Below are 14418 nucleotides of genomic sequence, written 5' to 3'. Positions count from 1 at the left end.
AAGAAATCGGCCCAGTTTGAAAATGTCAGGATCTGGTTAGCAATTCAAATGACCACGGTGGTAATTACGTTTTTTCATGTTCCGGCATGTTGCCCTGCATCAAAACTGACACAAATGCCTGGTTTTATAAGATCACAGTATGGAAATTAACGTCCCAAATGCTATGAAAATGTACTAGTAAGAGATTAATAACTGCTCTTCTAGGAAGAAAGATGGCTCTTTTCAACCCCTATAGCTAAACAGAAGCCCCTCTGATAGCATCTCTCCTTGAGGAGAACTGAGTTATAGGATCACTCACAAGGCATAATCATTTCTGTCAGCATCAGTCACAATATCGGAGAGAAGAATGGGGTGGGGTAAAAGAAGCTCCAAAAGAAGAGAATAAAACAGTTCAATTGTATCGATAAGTTCGGAGAGAGAGAGAGAGAGAGAGAGAGAGAGAGATTACTGGAAACGTCTCCTCCAGCATTTTATTCCCTCTTCCCACTCAGGAAAGGGAAATGTATTTCAAGGGTTTTACTGCGATCGCGCAGTGGAGGAACTCTGTGTTTAGGAAGCGACGCATCCTGAGCAATGCACTAGGCTGAACCATCCAAAGTGTTCATGTTTCCTACAGGGTGATCTCTATTGGTCTAGCTACCACCAGCCTTACGAGAAAGACAACATGAGTCAAAATAGATTTATTTACGGTCTCAGGGAAAACTAAGAAGTTAGCATCAATCGATGCATTCCCAACCAGAAAACAATACTCACTTCTTGGTAATCCTCCTCCAGGGGTGATCCGTGACTTCAGGCCGACTCGGCCGTCACCTACAGCACCGCTTTCAATGGCAGCCAATGATGACATTACTCCATTGATGGCCATGCAGGCGGAGGCGTCAGCTGCCGCAGCCCGCCTCAAACCGCTCCTGTCCTCATCTCCCACAATGTGTCAGCCTGGGTTCCTCCAGCACGGCATTGGGTCATTGAAATATTCTCAGCAATAATTTGGTAATGTATTGACTTCCAAACAATGCGCAAATCTATAAACTAAAAGATGGCTACAAGGAGAGTGGCTATCTGAATAGGATGTGGTTATTTGGAGCATTTATTGTCCTGACTGTGTGGAAAATGAAGCAGAAGAATTCAGAGACACCTAGAATCCATTTCTGAAAGGAGGGAGGGAAAACTCAGATTAATTCTTCAAAACAAGGGAGAGAAGTACATTTGCCCTTATCTAGTACATTTGTTTTAAAGAAGCTGGAATTCTGCATTCTCTTTTGCTGTTTATATGGAGACGTGGAAATTATTTAAGCATGCAATTATTTGTCAAACTTGAGGCTATATCTACACTGCGGGGTTAACTCCGCCACGTCCAAGGAACGCGTTTGCTCTTCCGCTTTTTTTTGCGGAAGACCAAACGTGCTATTTCAGGGAGCCCTATATACCTCGTTCCACGAGGAATAAGAGCTTCGCTGAAAGAAGAGGCTTTTCCACCATTTGGCTCCATCTAGACTGGGCCACATGGCGGAAAAGCCTCTTCCGGAAAAGCAATCGGAAAAAGCTATGCAAATTGTGGAGGACAATTTGCGTAGCTTTTTCTGACCCAAGGACTGTAGTGTAGACCTAGTCTAAGGGATAGAGCCTCCTAAAATTATAAAACAAGGGGAATGTCCATTATAATTTACTGAACAGTGTTGATTGAATTATTTATTGTTGTTAGTGGCTGAACTGTCACACTGACTTCCATAAAAAAAAAAGATTTCCCCACTGCAGTCCTCATAAGGTAGATTAAACATGAGGTACACCAGCATGTAAGGATCAGTGATTCACAGCTGGCTTCTTTGATGGTAATCTTCTGAAAGTTCTACCTCAGACAAGGCACAGAAGAAGTAGTGCAGAAAAAGCAAAGCTATTAGGAATTAGACACAGCATCTGAAAATTCATGTTTAAATGGATGATTTCACACAGGTTAAAATTAAATTACCTTCTAAAAGGGGTGGGCAAATACTGGCTTGCAGCCTAGATCCAGCCCGCCAGGGTTAGCCCCTGGTGGGCTGCCATTGCTATATCTATCTGTGTCTCTGCAGGGACGGGTGCCTGCAGCCCCTGTTGGCCATGGATCACCATTCCCAGCCAATGGGAGCTGTGGGAAACAGTGTCCCAGTCTGTGCTGCTTCCTGCAGCTCCTATTGGCAGGGAATGGCAATTTGCTGCCAATGGGAGCTGCAATTGCTAGTACCTGTGGAGGGGCAGGTTGGGATTAGTTGGGATTGGTCCTGCCTTGGGCAGGGGGCTGGACTTGATGACCTTCTGAGGTCTCTTCCAGCCCTAGGATTCTAAATATAGGAGCGGCTTGACAGGGGCTAACCCTGGGGCACCGCCTCCATTTTATTGTCCACCTCTGCCTTATAAGCACATTCAAATAGGCATGCAAGAGTGATTGCAAAGGGGTTTTCAGACTGCTCAGAAAAGGCCTGATTGAGGTCACTTGCACCAGTTTCCTTTAAGTGCGCAGACTGCACTGGGCTATACATTCAAAAGGGTATTTCCAATAGGCACAGTATTCTTCACTTCTGACCCTAAACTAATACACATTGGCTGTGTCTACACTGGCAGCTTCTTGCGCAAGAACTCTTCCAGAAGAGAGCATCTACACTGGCATGTGCTTTTGCGCAAGAGTATCCATGCCAGTGTAGACGCTCTCTTGCGCAAGAAAGCTCTGATGGCCATTTTAACCATAGGGCTTTCTTGCGCAAGAAATTCATGTTGCCGGTCTACACTAGCCTCTTGCACAAGAACAGTTGTGCAAAAGGGCTTATTCCTGAGCGGGAGCATCAGAGTTCTGGTGCGAGAAGCCCTGATTTCATACATTAGAACGTCAGTTTACTTGCACAAGAACACGTGGCCAGTGTAGACAGGCAGCAAGTTTTTGCGCAAGAGCGGACACTTTTGCGCAAGATCGTGCCAGTGTAGACACAGCCATTGACTGCTGAGTCCCCACTCCAGAGACGGCTCAAAAGAGACACGGCAGAGTTTGTAGCAAGCCTCACAGTCTTCTCAGTTTTTATCACCAAGCCAGTCGTTAGGTAGAATTTAGATTAAGACCGAGAACTGTGATTTGGCATGCTTGACTAGAAAGGGAAACTAACCCTTGACTTACAAGAGTCTCTTCTGCTTCAAAGGACTTTAATGCAAGCAAATGCCCCCTGAAATCAAGTAAGGACCCTCACACTGTACCAAGTTCAGTAAGGAATGCTGACACGCAAAGTATTTGAAAAACCATTATTGCAGAACTCCAAAAATAGAAGAAAAAGAGAAGGCTCTGAATAAAAGACGTTTCTATCAAAAGGAAAGAGAGGTGCTCGGGCTTAGACTGAGTGTTTTGAGCTGGGGCCATTTTTTGTTCTGGATTTGTACCGCACCTAGCACAATGGGATCCTTGTCTACATCTGGGCTTCCTACACACTAACACAATACAAACAAACAATAATAATAAAGGTCAAGAGGAAAACGGTGTTCCCACTGGGTGACCATGTTTTAATAATTTACAGCAAGTATAAGGCGTTACGTGCCTGACAATAGTGCAATCAAATCTGAACTCGACTTTTTAAAGCTACAGAGAGCCTGAGCATGTCTGATTAAAATTACACCTGCATTACTGAGATCACAAGTTCTCTCCTTTGAACATTAGCAAATACAGCCTCAGGACATTTCATCAAGCAAAATAATGAGCATATGAGTTCAAAAGGCACGCAACAATAAATGTATTGAATTAATATAGTCCTAGATTTACAGAGGCATTTGAATTTTGCAAGATCCATTGTTGTTCTTGTCACTGATCCATCTACACAGACATAATACTCAGTGCTTTTGAGCTAGTTAACATTAGATTTCTATCCAAGTATTACACAGGCTAAATATCAGAAAACAGCTTTGTTCTTTTAAATACCAGGATTTGCTCTAATTTCAAAATAATAAAAAGTACTTTTGGAATTCAGTCAAACAAGGAAAATTATGGATCCTCCTCATTATGGATTATCTGGATTATTATTAGTCCCTCCCTAGGCAATACGAAAACAAGATAGTCAGCACAACTGGATTGTCATTCCAGATTCTTTCTTCTTCTTCTTAAACCATCGTACTCCGAGTGGAGCATAGGTCATCTACAAGTCTCCTCCACTTCACTGTCTTGAGACACTCTAGAAAGCCAAATTCCAGATTCTTTATGTTATTTTATTTAGCAAGTCGCAACCTCTCGGTCTCAATTTTCTCATATGCAATAAGATAAAATAAATGATGTGCTTGATGCAGGAATAACTGCGGATGTTTTTCGGTCTGTGAGCAGCCTAGAAGTAGATCACAATGGTGATAGCCCAGGTTTCACAGCACCTGTGTCTATTGGGTAGTATTCCTATAGATAGATATATTTTTAAGGCCAAGGTGTCCATGGGAAGTATTTTAATTGTCATTAGTGTTCTGCAAGCATCTCCACTTCTCTGTATGCCCGCTCTACTCTCTCCCTGAAGACAGAATTCTACCCCCTCACACGCATTCAGTCTCTAGTTCTTCCACTTCTTGTAAAAAAAAAAACCTACAGTGCACACACAAATTATACGAAGCACTACAATGAAAGACCGAGCCTTGATTTTTAAAGAAGCCCTTTGGAAACTCGAGCTCAGAACATTTCACTGTGTTGCTATTAGTCCGTGTACAGCAGCAGCTAAATTCCTAGCAATGGGCTTGTCCCAGGAAAATAGTGTGTACATGGCACACGCTTTGATAGGAATAAAATGGCACTTTCCTGGCAGGAAGCCTGACTAGCCTCTCCCCTCAGGAGGAATTTATGTCAACAGAAACTTCGGCCTTGTGCAGTATGCTCAGGCAGGCATTAGCTCTGGTGCCATGTCCATCTCATGGTCTTTCCAATTAGAATGGGCTAACATTTTTGCAATTCATTCCTTTTTTTCCTGCTGAGACGCAGCCTTTAAAATAGTCACAGATGTCATTTTATCCTTCAATGTTCAGTCTTTCCCACATCACTGAAATGAAAAATGCAGTCTTTTTAGTGTACTGATTTCCAGTAATTTCCCAAGGCACTTCTTTTTTCTGTGATAACATGGGAGAACAAATGAAAATAGAGGAAGGAAGGAAATAAAGGGGGGGGGGAGGGGAATGAAACCAAAAATGGTCAATACAATGTTTTGCATACCCTTGGAGTAAATGAAAAATCCTTGGGATTCTTCAAACATTTGAGTTAAGCACCTAAGAGCCCAGCTGAATTGGGCCTTTAGAGTGTAGTTATCACAGGCTGCTGCCTCGTCCTGTCAATCTCAATGATTGTAAAACTGACAATCCACTGTACAGGACAGTGCTTCTTCTGCTGAACTTGATTAATAGCTCCAGACAAAATGGATGGAGTAGGCACATCCATCTTCTTATGTAGACGGTGATATTTAGACCAAGAGTAAGAGGTCAGCCCAGCAGAATTTCTACACTGCACATTATGCTCTCTCACAATAGATTTCACTGTTTTCCAAGATCTGTACCTCAATTTCTCAGCTTTTCTTCAGCACCTTTTTTTGTAAACATACCGTGGAAAACTTGAACCAGTTAAATTATTCATAAGTAGTCATTTTTGAGTGTAAAGCCAATAGATCCAGGTCAACAGCAAGTAGGACTGAACCTATGACCTTAGGGGCTAAAGCCATGAGCCAAAAAAACATGAGCTAAAACACAATTTATTCTCAACGAATGCTGTAAAGCAGACTTCATTCTGCCTTATCAGTGACCTCAGTGCCTCTGGGTTACATATGTACGATGAAAGGCTGTTTTCTAATGCAGACTCTCACACGGGCTGAATTAAGGTTGCATAATAATGTTTATTCTGACATATTGCAGTTTGAGAGCACTGGATTCTGCAACCTTTTAATCTGTTTTAATCCTTCATTTTGTATTCCCTGCTATTGAGTGATTTAATTTGTTGGTGCGCGGGACCTTAAGTAACAGTAAACAACTTTTTGCATGTATGTGTATGTGTAATTTAGTTAGATTTTACTTGGAAAATAAAACTCAAAACAGCACAAGACCTCAAGAGAGCATGGGGCTGTCCCAACTCTGCCACAGAATGACTCTGTGACCTTGTGCTCGTCACTTAGTCTTCCTGTGCCTCCAGTGTCCAATTTGTCAAGCGTGGATACTTTTATTTCCTCTCCCACACCCGTTGTCTCAGACTGCTGTGTAGACTGTAAACTATTTGGGGGAAGGGCTATCTAATCTCAGTCACAGCCTCCAAGCACTGCCATTATAATAAATAAATAGATAATGCAGGAGAATGTGACCCTGACTTCTCTGCAAAGCATGCATGTCCTTGATCAAGCGTGTCTCATGAGGTCAGTGTGCCTCAGAAAACAAACCTAGCAGCTAGTCACTCAACATGCTTTTACTCTACCACATGACCATCAGCAATTATTTTTTATCATATTGGCACTAACAAACTCTGAAAATAATCTCCTTATGTCACAAAGTAAAAGCCTCACTTTACCCGACACTGATCTGATTACTGCATAAATACAGCTAATCAATGTAATTACACATTTCAAAGTGCGTGCTGCGGCTCCACAGATCAGCACAGATAATATTTCCTTATGTGCCAGCTGCATTTTACACTTGCTAAGTCACCGTTTTTTCGCCTATACAGTTATTTCCAGCTTTAAAACATTGTATTTAAATTCAAGAGATTTCAGAAGGAAAGCGCTCATTTTCACTTTACTATGCAAAATAAAACATGATCATTTACTCATTCACTAAGAGCAAGATTATTTTTTGTGATTATAAGACAACTGATGACCTTACTTGAAGGAATGCTGATCAGATTTTTTTTTAAATGCCATAGTCACTAATTTGGCCATAATCTGACCACTCAACATTGGAGTCCCTTCCACTGAAATCCTATTAAAGCTACAAAAATTAGAACATTCAGGGTGCACCTACACTGCACCCGTAAGTCAAAATAAGGTATGCAATTTCAGCTACGCAAATTGTGTATCTTATTTCAATCTAATTTCAAAATATCTTATTTCGAAACGTCCCTTAACCCTCGTGGAATAAGCGTTACAGGGACACCATAAAATCTATTATTTTGAAATAACAGGCGTGCTATTTCGAAATAACAGGTGTATGAAAAGACACAGAATAGCTATTTCGGGATACTTCCGGTATTCCGAAATAGCGCCGCTGTCTAGACATAGCCTCATAGTAATACACTTTCTCCTCTGAAACCCCGCAGCAAACTAATTTTCCAGCTAAAACTTTCCTTCCAGAAACATTGTTTTGGAGCTATGGATTTAACCTCATAGATAATCCCGTTAATACTTGGAGTATCAGGACGTTCTCTTGCATGTAGGTTCACCATCTCTGGGCAGAAAAGCACTTTGATATTTCTGGCTGAGTATCCTGCCCTCAACAAATGCATTTGATGCTCATACAGAGCCTCCTGGCTACTTACTTCCAAAGCCATCTGTCAGGATGGCACACAGCCTGTTTCCTATTGGGTGTGCCAGTTTTACTAGGGCAGAGTTGCCAAACATAGGTGGTTTTAAATATGCAGCCTGCATAATTCATTAATTACTGTCTCATCGTTAAGAAGTTCCTCCTCCAGGACAGCACTGTGCATAGGGACTTACCTGCAGGAGCAGACCTGTGGTCCAGATAAGCTCTATATCTGATTCCTGGCAGTGGCCACAGGGTTCAAAGGAAGGTACAAGTTCAACTGCATTAAACCCATGGGTGGATACTCTCATTCAGAATTAAAGTGGTTTTAATTTGGTTTAGTTCAATTCACAGATAAAACATTAAGGACGCTTGAATTCTGAATGAGTGTGCTTATCAAGGGTTGGAATGCAATTTAACTCATCCATTTAAAATCCACAGCTGCAGTTAATTCAGATTAACTTTCCCAAGTGACTCTGTGTAGACAAACCCTAGTGCAGTTGTCTATATAACAATATATATGGATGTTTTGATTATCCATCTCAATAGCTAATCCATGGGTGGGCAAATTCCAGCCCATGTGCCAAATCCGGTCCACAGTGTTAGCCCCTGGCAGGCCCCCACTTCTATATTTACCTGCACCTCCACAGGTGTCAGGGGATCGAGCTGTGGGTGTCCCGGAACTGCTTTCTGCCACTCCAATTGGCCGTGAGTGGTGATTCACACGCAAGGAAAGATACAATCTCCTGATACCTGTGGAGATGCAGGTAGATATAGTGTCAGCCATCCAGCAGGGACTAACTCTAGCAAGCTGCTAATTTTTTTTTTATTGTCTAATCCGTCTACAGATTTGTTAGTTGTTTTAAAACCACCACAAAAAAATCTATTCCCTTCTCAGTTTTCATTTTCTGGGTGTCCTGTGACTCCGCCTCCCGCCCATCGATGCCCTATATGCAAAGCCAAATTTCTTTTAAAACTAGTAGTACATTACAAAAAAGAATTCGACTGCATGCACAGGCCTTCCAGAATGAAGGGCATCTGCTAATAGAAGCGGCAAGCAACATTAGAGTATTTTCGCTGCACAGCCTTTTAATTCTCCAAACAAGGACAATCTGACTGTCTCAATACCACCAGAAGTAAACTGGTGCTAAAATTAGTCCTGTGGCAAATACATGGCACTGGTCCATTCACAAAATGGAGCAGAGTCAGATTTGGAACTTGCTCTGTGGTGGTGAGAGCTAGCCAACCTCCCATCAACAGGAATGGCCGTTTTGGTTGTGCTCAGGAGAGACGAGATATTGCATATATATTGGGTTCCATAACAGTACAGTATTGAACAAAGGCACAGAAGTGCCAAATTTCAAATGATGTTGGTTTCAAAATATATCTTCTCCAATCCTGAATCCAGGTTTCTGCCCTTCTGAGACAAGTAGCATTGCCTTTTTCTTGCTATGCTCATCCCCAGAATCTCTTATTTTTTAACCATACTTCCCCGCATTTTCTTCTATCCTATTCTCACCATACCCTCCCTTTCCCTGTCTGCTTACCTATCTAATTAGGTACCTATCTAAGTAGGCTCTCCTACTGTCAGGAATCTTAGTTTCACATGCCCAGTATTGATGTTGATGGATAAAGCCGGGCATGGATACAAAATTCTGTACCCGCATTTATAGCTGCAAAAATGAGCAGCAGATATCTGCATCCACGGATGCAGATACCAATGGATAGAATGCGGATATCCACAGATTTGCAGGAATCTACTGATGGAGCTATACCAATTACGGGCAAGATCCTTAGAGCAGTGTTTCCCAACCGGGGTTCCGCGGACCATCATCAGGGGTTCCGCGAGAAATCGTGGAATAAATAACGCTGGGTGGGGCCTGGAGCATCTGTCACACCCTTCACCTCCTGCCCTGGTGCTTGGCTGACTTCTGCACCGCTCAGCCGGGCTGCCGTGAGGGAGCAAGCAGCCATTTGGGCTCCGCAAATGAGAGGCAAGAGGGGGAAGAGAAGAGAAAGAGAAGAGTGAGAGGCAGGAGGGAGGGGAGAAGAGAAAGAGAGAGTGAGGCAGGAGAGGGAGGGTATTTGATATTTGAAAAAAAAAGATTAGATAATACAAAAAAAAGACAGGAAAAATGCTCCAATTTTTTTTCTTACAATGTAAGCTGACATTATATATATATAATAACAGCTCTTTACAAATACATTTTCTTGAAAAAATTTAGCAGTAATTGATTTGCGCTCCCTGCTGTCAACTTTTTCTGGCCAAGCAAACGTTTTCATCCGTAGGGGTTCCTCGGAATATGAAAAATTATTTTAGGGGTTCCTCCATGGGAAAAAGTTTAGGAATCACTGCCTTAGAGGCTGCCAATGAAGAAATGCAGATTTTCATAGGATTGGAAGGAATGCCGTGGTTCACCTGCCCTCTGCTATCCCATACAACCAGCAGCTGATCTTCTGTATTGGAGAGGAGTGGGGATATATATTATGTATGATCACAGCAGCTAAATCCTGGACACAGATGATCAAGTAAAATACACATAGTTTGTTAGTCCCTGGATTATATTTAGGCTCTGTCATCAACCCCCACATGTGGAATTCAGATTGTGTTTGTTTGTTCGTATGTTTCATGAGCTCATGCAGTAATGCCTCTCATTCACAGATGCATTTTTTATTCCTCACTCCATCTTTTCAAACATTCACTACTCTGCTCAGATGTTTCACCGGAAACAGACCCTCTCCAATTATCTTGATCATTAAGATTATTAAATGAAGATACTAAATAGTATTAGTCTAAAAACAGATCTATAGTAGGGTTTCATACTGCTGTCCATCACTGTAATAGCTCACCACTTCCCATGTGACCCCTGCTAGAGCCTAACAGTACCTTTTCTTCCATCCACTACTTTGTCATTTCATTACAAAAATAAAATCAATCAGAGTGATACGTTGACTTCAAGGAATATCTTACCAAGACCTTGCTGAAAATCAAGACAAGAAACAATCCCTTTCACAAATCAGCTGGTTCTACAAGGGAAGCCAGTGCAAAGACACTAGGAAATTCTGGGCTTGCCTTGTGCTGTTCTGTAGAAGAGTTTTGCTCCCCTGTATTAATCCACTTTTTGCACACAGGAACCATCCAAGTCTCTCAGCTGGATGAAACTGTGTGTATAGCATCAGGTACCATGGAACCACTGGTCCTGTCCAACCCGTCACCTGATGTCAGGTGACACAGCACCTTGCACAATCTGCTCCTTAAGGTGAAGACATGCTAAAACACCAGCTCCAGTCCCATTTGGACAACTTTGCTAGGAGCATCACCTCTAGGCTGTATACTGTGTGGGAACAACATGCTTCTCTTGTGACAGATTCAACCGTCTAACCCCTGGGTTGTGATCTTCTACATCAAGCTTTGGGTAAAGCCCAGATGCATCACATATAGCACTCAGATATGCTGCTAAGGACTACTGGGGTCTCCATGACTCCCCACTTTTCCCATGTCCACCTAGAGGACCGAGGTCTCACACTTGAAGGTGCCACCCATGAGCAACAGCTGCCTGGTTTGCTCATGGGCTTGTATGAAGTCTCTCCCTCGTTTACAGAAGGGTTAAAGCATTTGGACTATCATGCTTGATCTGACTGTAGATGCGATCTCTCTCTCTCTCTCTCTCTCTGTTACAGGCATTTAGAAAAAAAGTAATATTTATTGCACTATATTAGCAACAAAAAAAGTAGAGTTACCAGTTTGCAATTACCAGGAACATCCCTTCCTTTTTGAAAATTAAATAGGACATCCGATTATAGAAATTCAGAGAAACGCTTAATCACATGCTTAAAATCTTTCCCTTTCACGACAGCATTTCAGCTACTGTTAAATATAAGCTCATACTGAAGCGTTCCCTTGAACGTGGATATTTTTCTTGAGCTGGTTCCTTAGGGCACATCTACACAGCAGGGCTAAACTTGAAATAAGTGATGCCACTTGAGCTACACTACTTGCACAGCTTAAGTTGAAAGAGGTTATTTCAGTGTTTGGCACTGTCTACACAGCAGTTATTTCAAGAGAGCAGTTATTTTGAGATAGACCCTAACTCTTCCCCCAGCTTCCCTGACTCCTTGTACAATGAGGGTTACAGGAGTTGGAGCAAGAAGCCCATTATTTTGAATTTATTTTGAAATAGCAGGTGTGCTGTGTAGACACACGACATTATTTTGGAATACCTGATGATATTCCATAATAACGCTGCTAGGTAGACATAGCCACTAGCCCCTCACCCAGCCCTGGACATCCCATACGAAGCCTGCCAACTGAACCTCTTTAAATTGCTGCCAGAGCCAGGCTGTTCTGGATGGTGCTGAGGAGGGCATGGTCCTGGTGGTTCTATGGGCCTATTGCCTCTTCTGCCCGAAGGCCCCGCCTCTTCCAGAAGCATGGAGCTGGGTCTCCTCCGACCTTACTCATGAACCCGACAACTCTGTTGGTTCGCCTGTTCCGTTCCCATCCTGTTATTAACACAATTCACATTTTTAGTCTTTTCTCTAAGGAAGTTCATAAGACAAAGTCCAGTGATAACAATGATTGGATAGCACAAGATAAAGCATCTGCTGTTCCCATGCAATACCTTTCAGAACCACAGTTTCATTTAGACATCTCACTCTCTCCTATTCGGGACTTGAAATCTTTCACCTAATTCTATCAAACCCCACTGGATACATTTGGTCTTGGAAATACCAATTCAATCATCATAAAAGCATTAAGGTACTAGCAGAACTAGTGTTCGAACCATCTTGAAATACTGCATGAAGTAACCGCACATTAGTTAGGCAAATATCAGTTGAAAAAGACGATTGAAATTACCCTCTTAGCAATTAAAAAAAACATGCTTTTATACGTTCTAACTGGCAATCGTACAGGCTCCTAATGTGTTTAAAGCGATTTCATTCAACTGAACTTCCCAGAATTCTTAGCTATTTCAGTTCGGCCCAGCAGCTGCTACAGCAGGAAGAAATCTGTGGGCTGTAATTGCTGCATAGTTTATTAAGAGCAATTCATGCACCTGGAGCTATCACCTGACTACCTTAACCATGACCAGCTTGTATGAAGTACTAATACAGCAAACTGGTAGGCCTAAATATTGTAGGCAAATGGTCTCTACAGCTTTAGTTCACAGCAGGTGACAACTATTTGACTAAACCTTCTCCCACACAAAGGAATCTAAAATTGATTCTGAGAAAAATATTAATAGTTTTTTCAAGACACTTGTCTTACGTTAGCTCTAACACACATTCTGTGTTCAAGAGAAACACTGGGAATCAGATGGTCTCTAACTACAAAACACATACCCATATCTGAACTTCAGAGAAGTTTTGGGAGTGTCTGAGCATATCCGGATCTCCATTTGAACTATTTTTCAGGTAAAAGCCCGCTGTGAAATTTGGCTCTAGAATCCAACTGTTGAGGTTTGTTAGGACACAGAAAATTAGGTCACATTCTTTTCTAGTTATGGATACCTCCCATGCTAACTTTGGGTCATTTTAGTAGTCTCAGTTCACTTCAAAAAATCATTTCTTCAAACCTTATAATGAGAGAAGTTGGGAAAGAAGTTGGTTGGTTCTTTCCTGAAGAAGTCGGTTCTTCAGGCCTCTGCTCTTATGATTGTATGGTTTTGGCATATGCCATGTACTTTTAAAACTGTGTAGACAATAATTTTTTTGGTTTACCAGCAATTCCAAAAAAAAATGGAGAAAAGGGGTTTCTTGTGATAGACTGAAAACCAAATTTGTCAAAATGTTCAGTCAATCAAAAAATAAAGAAAATCATTTAGGGCTGAACAAAATCATTTGCTTCAACAGAAAGTCTTTGTAGTTATTTATGGCTAAAGTAGAAAAAAACTGCTTAAAACAGGAACCACCAGCTGAGGGAAAACACTTAATGCATTGAGTGACTGAACAGTGATTTCAGCCTTTTCAGAGTTACACTTCAATGGAGTTCCAGCTTTTAACCCTCAAGAGTAAATTTTTCCAGTTTGCCATTTAGTCACTACAGTAGAGTCTTGATTATCCCACCTAAACGGGACCAAAGGATGGTCGGATAATCGAAATGTCGGTTAATACGGAAAATACCTTGCGGGGTCCAAGGTATTTTCCCCGTCAGCTGCCGCTCTGCAGATGCTTGGCTGCTTCATGGGGAGCCATGCTTCCCCCGACCTCCTTGATCTCCCCCAGCCAGCCATGCTGCCCTCGACCTCCCCTGTCTCTCCCCTGGCCAGGAGAGATAGGGAAGGTCGGGGGCAGCACGACTGGCTGGGAGAGATAGGGGAGATCGGGGGCAGCGAGGCTGGCCGGGTGGATGGGGGAGATCGGGGGCAGCGAGGCTGGCCGGGGGGATGGGGGAGATCGGGGGCAGCGAGGCTGGCCGGGGGGATGGGGGAGATCGGGGGCAGCGAGGCTGGCCGGGGGGATGGGGGAGATCGGGGGCAGCGAGGCTGGCCGGGGGGATGGGGGAGATCGGGGGCAGCGAGGCTGGCCGGGGGAATGGGGGAGATCGGGGGCAGCGAGGCTGGCCGGGCGGATGGGGGAGATCGGGGCACCCCGTGACCTTCAGGGGGCAAGGGCAGCTGGGCTCTGGCATCCTGCCACATGGCCCTGCTCCCTCCTCCCTCTTCTCTCACCACCTTTGTCTCCGCACTGCCCAGTGCCTTCCCTTCTGCACTCCGCTCTGCCGGCTCTGCCGCCCACACAATTGCCTTGGGCAGCCACAGGCAGGTCGGATACCACAGAATGTTGGATAAAGGAAGGTCAGATCATCGAGATTCTACAGAATACGTCTAGACTGCAGGCTTCTTTCAACAGAAGCTTTTTCCGGAGAGATCTTCCAAGAAAACTTCTTTCGAAAGAGAGCATCCACAGAGCAAAAGAGCATCGAAAAAGCCATCTGCTTTTTCGAAA

The 14418-nt window shown here is 43.1% G+C and overlaps 1 long non-coding RNA gene across 1 annotated transcript in view; it reads right to left on the bottom strand.

The window, feature by feature from the left end:
* Nucleotides 1-14418, bottom strand: part of LOC112543555 (uncharacterized) — an 83226-nt gene that overhangs the window by 20360 nt on the left and 48448 nt on the right. Inside the window, exon 3 of the long non-coding RNA XR_012897080.2 lies at nucleotides 8107-8223. This is a non-coding gene — a long non-coding RNA (uncharacterized LOC112543555). The remainder of the gene's footprint in view (nucleotides 1-8106; nucleotides 8224-14418) is intronic.

This window comes from Pelodiscus sinensis, chromosome 21 (assembly GCF_052426305.1).
Source record: "Pelodiscus sinensis isolate ZL-2025 chromosome 21, ASM5242630v1, whole genome shotgun sequence".
NCBI classification, from domain to species: domain Eukaryota; kingdom Metazoa; phylum Chordata; order Testudines; family Trionychidae; genus Pelodiscus; species Pelodiscus sinensis.
The sequence above is the reverse complement of the archived record's forward strand: the minus strand, read 5'-3'. Positions and strand labels throughout refer to the sequence as shown.